General features: G+C 46.8%; 1 non-coding gene across 1 annotated transcript; it reads right to left on the reverse strand.

Annotated features, from left to right (window-relative positions):
* Window positions 1-7,994: 7,994 nt before the first annotated feature.
* LOC127041028 (U5 spliceosomal RNA) lies at window positions 7,995-8,110 on the reverse strand. Its single transcript, XR_007771610.1, has one exon. It is a non-coding gene; the product is annotated as a U5 spliceosomal RNA (small nuclear RNA).
* Between the last annotated feature and the right edge of the window lie 1,609 nt (window positions 8,111-9,719).

Raw genomic sequence — 9,719 nt, forward strand, 5'->3', positions numbered from 1 at the left:
GCTGAAGCCAATGCACCGACATTGTCAGCAAACACAACAGCTGGGTGAGGAAACCCGGCTTTGTCCAGACTTTCCAAACCTATTTTACTTTCTCAGGTACAAGTAGTTTTCATACGTTATATCTGCTTTTAAAGTGTGTGTTAACGTTTCAATTTCCATTCAAATTTGCAACCAATGGAACCAACACTGGCAGCGCTGCATGTAACTACCTGACCACCGAGGGACGGGGTGTTGGGGAAATTCGGGGAAGGGGGTGCACAGCCCCCTGTCTTGGGGGCGTATAGGGAATGCCCAGTTTCACTGAATTGAGTCTCCTCCTGCAGCACCTCAGTAGGTTACATCAGAGAGGAGCTGCAGGGTCTAGGCAGTGGGATGCCTGTGCCTTTAAGAGCCCAGCCCTGGGAAGCCCATGCTGAGAGGTGCTGCCTGTGAGAGGAGAAATAAAAAAGCCCTCTGTTCCCCCCACCCATGTTTGCAAACACTGGAGTCTCAGCCCACCGGGATAACTGTTACCCCTCGGCCCCTGCCTGTGCCAGGGTTTAACCCTCTGGCAGCGCCACCCTCTGGGCTTAACTCTGGCTCCCCCCCCCCCGACTTTGCCCTTCAGCCCCTCTCCTAACTGTGCCTCCAGCTGCTTGACCCTCCGACCAGTCAATTTCCACCCCCTGCTCAGACCCTGGCCACCCCCTCCTCTGATTTGCCCCCCTTTGCCCCTTTTTAATCCCTGTAAAAAGTAAAGTGTGCTGGGTCTCATTCACTGGAGGGAGGGCTGGGCGCCTGGCCCCTGCCTGCCCAGTGCTCAAAGTGCCCCATGATCTTGTGGATGTTTGCCGAGTGCTGCAGGGTCACCAGAAGGGGGAGAGAGGCACGGTTAGGTGGTGATGCAGCCAAGGGTGCCTCACTCAACACTGAAATGCAGCCACCTCTGGGGTGAGTTACACAAGTCAGCAAATGAATTTGGAACAAGAAACACAGTGAAAGGACCGAGGCAGTTGCAGGAGGTGGAGAAAACCAGAAAAAGCAGGAGCCCTGGATCCCAGCCCTGCCCCTCCCCCCTCTACCCCCTAACCTCCACTCCCCCTCCCACATTTGAGGGGAGAACCCAAGAGCCTTGCCCACCTCCATATTTTGATATGGCTCCATCCAACAGCTGCCCCCACAATTGCAGGGTAGTGCCATGGGGCACACCGGGGCCTGCCTATTTGCACAGGATGGGCAATGCCAGTGCCCCAGGATGGGGAGAGATGATGCTAAGGGAGAAGCAAGCAGCAGACAGCTCCCATGACAGAGAAAGAAATGCTAGGGGGTGCTATGCTGCAATGAGTGAAGGGGGTTGGCAGGGAATGGGAGGATCTTCCCTCACAGCAGGTGTGTCTGTCTCCCTCCCAATCCCTCCCCAGCCCTACACCAGCCCAGGCTAATCCCGGCCCAGCTGCCAGGGTTAAATTTGGCCTGGATTCTCCAGCTGACGGGGACGGGGCGTGGGGCTAGGAAGCATGAACCTCTACTCCCCCTTCCCCAGACACAGTTGCATGGGCACAGACCAAAAGAGCCTGCAGCACTGCTGGCTAGAGGAAACTGAGGCACCAGCCACTGACAGACACATCATGGCTCTCCTCATCCTCATCCTCTTTTCCATATACAACCTTGCCAGGGGAGGGGGGGTAAACTCAGGGCAGTTGCATAGTTAACCTGTAGAATTCATTGTGAAGGCCAAGACTATAACAGGGTTCAAAAAAGAACTAGATAAGTTTAGGGTGGATAGTTCCATGAAGGGCTATTAGCAAGGGTGGGCAGGGATGGTGCCTGTAGCCTCTGTTTGCCAGAAGCTGGGAATGGGCAATAGGGAATGGATCAATTGATGATTCCTTGCTCTGTTCATTCCCTCTGGGGCACCTGGCACTGGCCACTGTCAGAAGACAGGAGGATACTGGGCTAGATGGACTTTGCATCTGAACCAGTCTGGCCGCTCTTATGTCTCCCTTGGAGCAGCAGTGACACCCAGTGGGCAGTCAGAGTAATGCACTGAAGGTGTTTTCCTTGATACAGCAGTGACACCCAGTGGGCAGTCAGAGTAATGCACAGAAGGTGTTTTGCTTGGCGCAGCAGTGACACCAAGTGGCCAATCAGGGTAGCACACAGAATATGTTTCCCTTGGAGCAGCAGTGGCACCTCGTGGTCATTCCAGGTAATGCACAGAAGGTGTTTCCCTTGATACAGCAGTGACACCCACTGGTCAGGTGGCGTAATGCACAGCATGTGTCTGCCCTCTACAAGCAGTGACACCCACGGACCAGTCACAATAAGGCACAGAGTGTGTTTCCCACCAATCTGGGTAAGGCACAGAGCATGTTTCCCATGGAGCAGCAGTGACACACAGTGACCAGCAGGGGTGGCATCAGACTCTTCTCCTTTAGTGGGGGACTGAGATGCGCTAGACAAGAAAAATTGGGGGGCTGTGCCCCCCATCACCTGGCCCCACCCTTCACGGGGGCCGTGCCTCTGCTCCTTCTCAGTTAAAGGCCAGGCTCATCTCCTCTCTCCCCGGCTAGGGTTTACAGCAACACAAATTTTATTAAAATAAAATAATAAACAGGGTTTACTTTAAATATTCTAAATCTGTCCAAATTTTAGTACTGAATCCAAAGTTCTCTTCAAGATCCCATCAGTAACCAAAACCTAAATGAAAATTGAAACCAAAAACAAGGCTTAATTTAAAACCCAAACATTAAGAAAAACTTTGTTTGTAAAAATAAAAACTAACAAATGCTGTAAATTAATAATTTCAACATTTTATCAAAAAAGTGTGCTACAGCAGAATGATAAAATAACATCAAATAAATAAGCATGACCACTAAAACCTCCTGTAAAGGAATTGAATCCTTGAATACTGGTCAAATCTATAAAATATGCTGAACTATGTCAAAACTGGTGTTGCAGGTCGGCCATTCAAATCCAGAAAATGTCAATTAAAAGCTCCATTCCAACTAAAAAAACTAAAACACCCCAATAAACCAAAACGGTCACAGCCTGAAACAAACCTACACAGAAGCAAAATTAAACCTGTACCAACACAGGAACAAACTATGTAAATTTCTAATTCTAACTTCTTGTTTCTCCCAGGAGGAAGGTGTTTTGCACCCCAGTAACCGGGCTCTCACTGCAGCTTTCCTTTCACTAAATAAGATTTTTACCAAATATAAATTGCCCTCCAATTTCTCTAAGAGAAATTGAAATTGTATCTTTGCACTAATATCCCAAGTGTGCAAGTCCATCCCCTCAGAGCAGCCTCACACCCTGAGGCCAGGGGAGAATCCCAACTGGTTTGTGCATTTGTAACCCTGGGGCCTGAAGCTGATGAGAGAAAGGGAAATGAGCCATCTTTGAACTTTCCGATACCACCTGCGGGGAGCACAGGGATTTGACTGAGTGACATCCTGGCTAATTTTCACCTTGTCCTCCGCCAGCAGGCTCCGCTGGAGAGCTCGGGAGTGACTTGACCATGGCAGCACCCTATTTACATATTACAAGCTGGCATTTTGGGGCCAATGGGGTGAAATGTGAGTACTTTTGGGGTTGGGACCCACATGAGAAGGGATGTGGACAAACTGGAGAGAGTCCAGCAAAGTGCAATAAAAATGATTAGGGGACTGAGACACATGACTTACGAGAACCTACTGGCCATATCCTGTATGTTAAGCTAAGGCAAAGTTAGCATATCTATATTGTGACCTTTTACTCAGAAAGCAAAATCGACCTTTATCATGTTACTTAAATAGATAAGTACCCATGCCTGTCCAAGACCTTTACCTAGACCAATCGACAATGGAGAATGGCATAGGGTTTTTTTCAGTGTTGTACCCACAGATTTAACAGGTACACTACAAGGTAACTTATGTGCATATTTACATGTCATCAACAAGCACAAACATACTAGTGTATAAAGTAAATGTATCCTAATGTTTTGTGGGTGAGGAATGAAATTTGGGCATAGGAGGAAGGATTTCCGGCCCTTGTGCCCTGTGAAAGAGGTAACCCACCTCGCTAGAGCACTTCGCTCTATCATTCTGACTTACTTCCTCCACTCTCTCTCTATGTACTATCAGTAGGCTGTACTCATTCTTAAACTTTAAGTTTCAAGGGAACTAGGCTAAGTTCGGTTTCCCTAAGTTGTTACTCTTTGTTTATTAGGTTTAGATTTTAAGTTTAACATATTCAAGTAAACCCTAAGTAACACTAGCTTTTTCTAAGTACTGCATCTTTCACTTAAGAATTGAGAAACCTGAACTGCAAGGCTGGTCCTGTGTCTCTTACCACCAGGTTATCAAGGAAGGCTGTGAGTATATTAACCAAAAGTTTGTTGCATATAATGCCATATGCATCTTTTGAATAGCAGTAATGCAACTGTAACTTTGTAACTCAATTAAATTAAATAAAATGTAAGCTAAACAATTAAATTTTCATCAAATTATCCACATTAATATTATTAGTACACCCTACATCAGGCTACATGGGACAGAGAGTTGGAGTGCAGAGGGATGAAGGCACTGGCTCTGGGGGTGCAGACTCTGGTGTGGGGTTAGAATGAGACATTCAGGGTGCAGTAGAGGACTCAGAGTTAGGATAGAGAATTGGCTGTGAATGCTCTGGAATGAGGCCAGGAAAAAGAAAATTTAGATGGAAGAGAGAAATCAAGGTAGAGCAAAAAGCAGAGAAGAAGTGTGTGATTTTAGCTGCAGAGGGAGAAAACATCTTTGCGTGTCTTCTCTCACCAAATCATCAAAGAACCAGATGAAAGACATCTCTCCCCCACTGCAACAACAATTCTAGTTGACCTGGACTGAGAAAAGAAACCTTTTCCTTTGCAGTACTAGCCGATGTGGACTGAGTCATGAACACCTTCCACTCTCTAATCTGGTGTTCCTGGCCTGGGACACGGGATGGGCTCCTCTCTTCTCTATTTGGGACATGGTGGGATGAGAGAAGTGACAGGGCTTTACAGGAAATAATTATTTGCCTGATTCATGTGCAAGTCCTAATCCTTGTTAACCCAAACAAACCGTTTATGCTGCATGCTGATGCCAGTTTGGAGGGTCTGGGAGCAGTCCCGTACCAGGAAGTGGAAGGAAATGTAAATCTGTAGGCTTTGCCAGCTGAGGTCTGTCTGATAGCGAAACTCACTATCCCATCCCCCAGCAGCAGTTCTTGGTCTTGAAATGGGCCATCACTGAGAAATTTCGAGACTACTTGTGTGGTGCTCAGTTTCAGGTGTGGACAGAGAACAATCCACTGATTTATGTGTTAACAAGGGCTAAGCTGGATGCTACAAGGCAGAGGTGGGTGGCTATTCTTGCTAGCCATAACTTCGCATTCAATACCAATGAGTTGGTATAATAAGGAATGTGATTTATCAGGACCACCAGTTCTTGGCTGGGGGGGAGGATGTAAGCAGGGTGAGAATAAACTCTACCCTGCCATCTGTTAGTGATCTGTTGTAAAGGCCTTTTGAGGCTGATGTCATTTGCATGGTTCCACCCACCCCAGATTGCATGATGGGGGTGCCTGTCCAAAGGATCATTTTGGCTGCTGTGGGATCCCCAGTCTCTTTCTTATTAGGGCAGGGGTAATAAAGTGCAGTTATTCTGGTGATATAAATCAAGGACAGTAGAACGGTACTTAGTAGTTCGTGATTTTGGAACTCACCCGAACCTACATAAATCTCGTTAGGCAAGGGACATGGGTTCCAAAGCATAGTGAAATAAGAGAGATTGAAAAAGGATGTTTGTATTTTATTAGTACAGATTTTTTATGAAATCTGTAAATGCAAGTTTTATGTCTTACATATCTCTCTAGTTTAAAAATAGAGCTTTTATAGTTTGAACACATATTTGCATCTATACCACAGATAAAAAGTCATTAATGACTAAAGGCACTTGTTAGATATACATAAACTGCTGGGCTGGCATCTCATTTCCACACTAAAACTTGTAAACAACTCCATAGATGGGTAAAATGCTCCTTACAGCTCAAACGGCAAGGAAATTTTGCAGATTGCACACTAGGGCAGCAGCTGTGGGACACAACTTCCAAATTCTTAGTCATAGGTAAGCAGGCAGGTTTATGCAAATTCTGGACTCTGGGACCAGAGCTGGGGTTGGCAATAGGGGGGACCCAATTTTTGTAGCACATGCACCACCTCTGCAACACCAATCTTTACTACCTCACTCCATAACACGACACACACAGCAGCCTTTTATCTCTCAGGAACCAAAGCATACCCTGAAAAAAACAGAGTGGTATAAGCTTAAGGCAAATGACTGCAGTACTAATAACAACTCAAAGAAATTCAAAAAGGTCTCTGTTTTTATACACCATGGACAGTAGAAAAGAAAATCTACAAGCACAGGCCAGCAAAAACCAAACAAACATCCATTCCAACCTCCCACAAGCTTAGAGTCTTTGGAACCCAGACCCCTTAATGGGTGAGTAGTTTTCAGGCGAGGGTGAAGCTCTCAGGCCTCAAATGCCAGGTACAGTTACTCTCTCCTTGATCCAGAACGCACAGGAAAATACACTGCATTACTCCTGCCCCAATAACAAAGAGACTGTGGATCCCACAGCAGCTGAAATGACTGTTTGGACAAGCACTCCCATCATGCAATCCGGAGTGGGTGGAACCATGCAAATGACATCAGCCTCAAAAGGCCTTTACAACAGATCACCAACAGATGGCAGGCTAGAGTTCATAGAGACCCTGCTTAACCTAGGCTACGTCTACACTACAGCATAAAATAGAAATTATTAAAACCAGATTTATAAAACCGGTTTTATAAAATCTATTTTACGCATCCAAACTAGGGCACATTACTTCGGTGGTGTGTGTCCATGATCCTAGACTACCATCGATTTCTGGAGCAGTGCACTCTGGGTAGCTCCGTAAAAGAATGGGACCAATAACTTCGATTTCCATCCACACTAACTCTAAATTGATATAGTAATATCGATTTTAGGGTTACTCCTCTCATTGAGCAGGAGTACAGAAATCGATTTTAAGACCCCTTAAAATCGATTTTAAGTGCCTTGTAGCGTGGACGGGTACAGCGTTAAATCAATTTAACACTGTTTAAATCGATTTAACGCTGTAGTGTGGACCCTAACTCTTACAGCAAACCAGGGCAAAGAAAGCCTATGCAAGCGCTATTCCGCAGCCCCAATGCTCTTTTCTGCTCCTTCCCACCGAACTATCTCAAACATACAGTCAATTGCATCAAAGCAATTCCTCACTATTTGGGGCATTGGTGCCCCTTAGTCCCCCTGAGGTGATCGGCTGGTTCCTTCTGGCCTTAAATGCTAGGTAGGAATCTGACTCAAAGGGCCACAACCTTCCTCCTCTTCTGCTCCTATGAACTATCCCTCATCTGGGCAAAACCTTTGAAAACACTGGTGTTTTCCCAACAGGAAAGGGATGGACAATTTCTCTTCTGTGGGGAGGCGAGGGAAACCTTGCAATCACCTTCTGGAAGGTATATCAAGGAGGGCCGCGTAAGAACCCTCACGGACTAGATAAAGAAAGCAGCTCTTTAACTGACCTTCCAACAATGACAAACTAAAATCTGCAAGAGCAGCCTTTCAACTCAGGGGCCTAATAACAAGCTGTTGCCAATAACTAATCGCAGAGTTACAAATGACTCCAAACCATACACTCTTGGGACAAACCAAACGTTAACACAAACAATGCCGCATTTATTTGCTGCTCTTCAACCGTGATAACCAAGCACTTCCGAAACCAAAGAGCCAGCAGAATACCCATCACAAAAGTGATCCCTGCTAGATAGGAAGCCATCTCACTAACACGATGAGCTCAAAGTAAAATAAAATAACAGGATAGAAAATCCCAAACAGTCATTTTCAGAGCTCTGAGTTGTTTATAGGAAAGCTCGAGCCACTGACACCAGTTCAGGTAGCCCCCTTCTGTTCTTTTCACAACAGAGAACAGCCTCACCAAAGCAAAGCCTCAAAAAATTGGGTACAAACTCATAAATGTTCCTCTCCACGGAAATCTTTAGTAAAAGGCAAAAGATTTATACAAACTGAAGAGAAAACAGAGTACATAGAAGACAGGGCAGAGGCGCTGCCGGGGCAACCGCGTATGCTACCACAAGTCAGGGTGAGTACTCTCACAGCCCGCTAAACCGCAGAGCTTTTAGAGGAAATGGAATTGAACCGATTGACAGCCCGAGTTGGATCATGGGAACCGGGGACACAGGGAGTAAAACTAGCCCCTTGACGACAGACTCGCTTCGCTGCGAGCAGTGCACTGTGAGTATGCAAATAAGATGCTCCGGCCATCTCCGGCGCTCAAAGGAGTCTTTTCTCCGGGCTGCCTCTGCTCCTTCCCCAGCTGGGCGGAGATTGGGATGCGGGGAGGGTGGGGAAGCTGCTCTCCTGAGACAGACCCGCTGATGCCCAGGCGCATGGAGGACGGAGCCCGGACAAGAAGCCAGAGGGCACTTGGCCCACAGCTAAAATCCGGAACAACAGCACACACTTTGCCAAGGAACAGGAGGCGGGATCTCGGACATGAGATTCTATCTGCCGGCCGGGGTGTGACCCCGCGTTGTACTTGCTGCTTGGTCTGCCTCTGCTGCAAAGTAGCTCGCCTCTGATCCTTGGAGTTCCCTGAGCTGCAGCTCGCCCTGATGCACGGGAACAGCTTAAAAATCATGGACTCTCAGGCTACGTCTACACTACAGCATAAAATCGAAATTATTAAAACAGGATTTATAAAATCGATTTTACGCGTCCACACTAGGGCACATTAATTCGGTGGTGTGCGTCCATGGTCCTAGGCTACCATCGATTTCCGGAGTGGTGCACTCTGGGTAGCTACAGTAAAAGAATGAGACCAATAACTTCAATTTCCGTCCACACTAACCCTAAATCGATATTGTAATGTTGATCTTAGGGTTACTCCTCTCGTTGGGGAGGAGTACAGAAATCGATTTTAAGAGCCCTTAATATCGATTTAAAGTGCCTTGTAGTGTGGACGGGTACAACGTTAAATCGATTTAACGCTGTTTGAATCGATTTAACGCTGTAGTGTGGATCAGGCCTCAGGGTTGGAAGGGACCTCAGGAGGTCATCTAGTCCAACCCAATCCCCAACTAAATCATCCCGGCCAGGGCTTTGTCAAGCCTGACCTTGAAAACCTCTAAGGAAGGAGATTCCACCACCTCCATTGGAATAGGGAACCCATTCCAATGCTTCACCACCCTCCTCGTGAAAAAGGGTTTTCCTAATATCCAGCCGCCACCTTCCCAACCACAACTTGGGACCATTGCTCCTTGTTCTGTCATCTGGTACCACTGAGAACAGTTTAGATCCATCCTCTTTGGAACCCCCTTTCAGGTAGTTGGAAGCAGCGATCAATCCCCCCTCATTCTTCTCTTCTGCAGACTAAACAATCCCAGTTCCCTCAGCCTCTCCTCATAAGTCATGTCTTCCAGGCCCCGCACCCCCCCTCCCCCGCAATCATTTTTCTTGCCCTAGGCTGGACTCTTTTCAGTTTTTCCACATCCTTCTTGTAGTGTGGGGGCCAAAACTGGACACGGTACTCCAGATGAGGCCTCACCAATGTCGAATAGAAGGGAACGATCACGTCCCTCCATCTGCTGGCAATGCCCCTACGTATGCAGTCCAAAATGCCGTTAGCCTTCTTG

The sequence above is a fragment of the Gopherus flavomarginatus genome (assembly GCF_025201925.1).
Source record: "Gopherus flavomarginatus isolate rGopFla2 chromosome 13 unlocalized genomic scaffold, rGopFla2.mat.asm SUPER_13_unloc_1, whole genome shotgun sequence".
NCBI lineage: Eukaryota > Metazoa > Chordata > Testudines > Testudinidae > Gopherus > Gopherus flavomarginatus.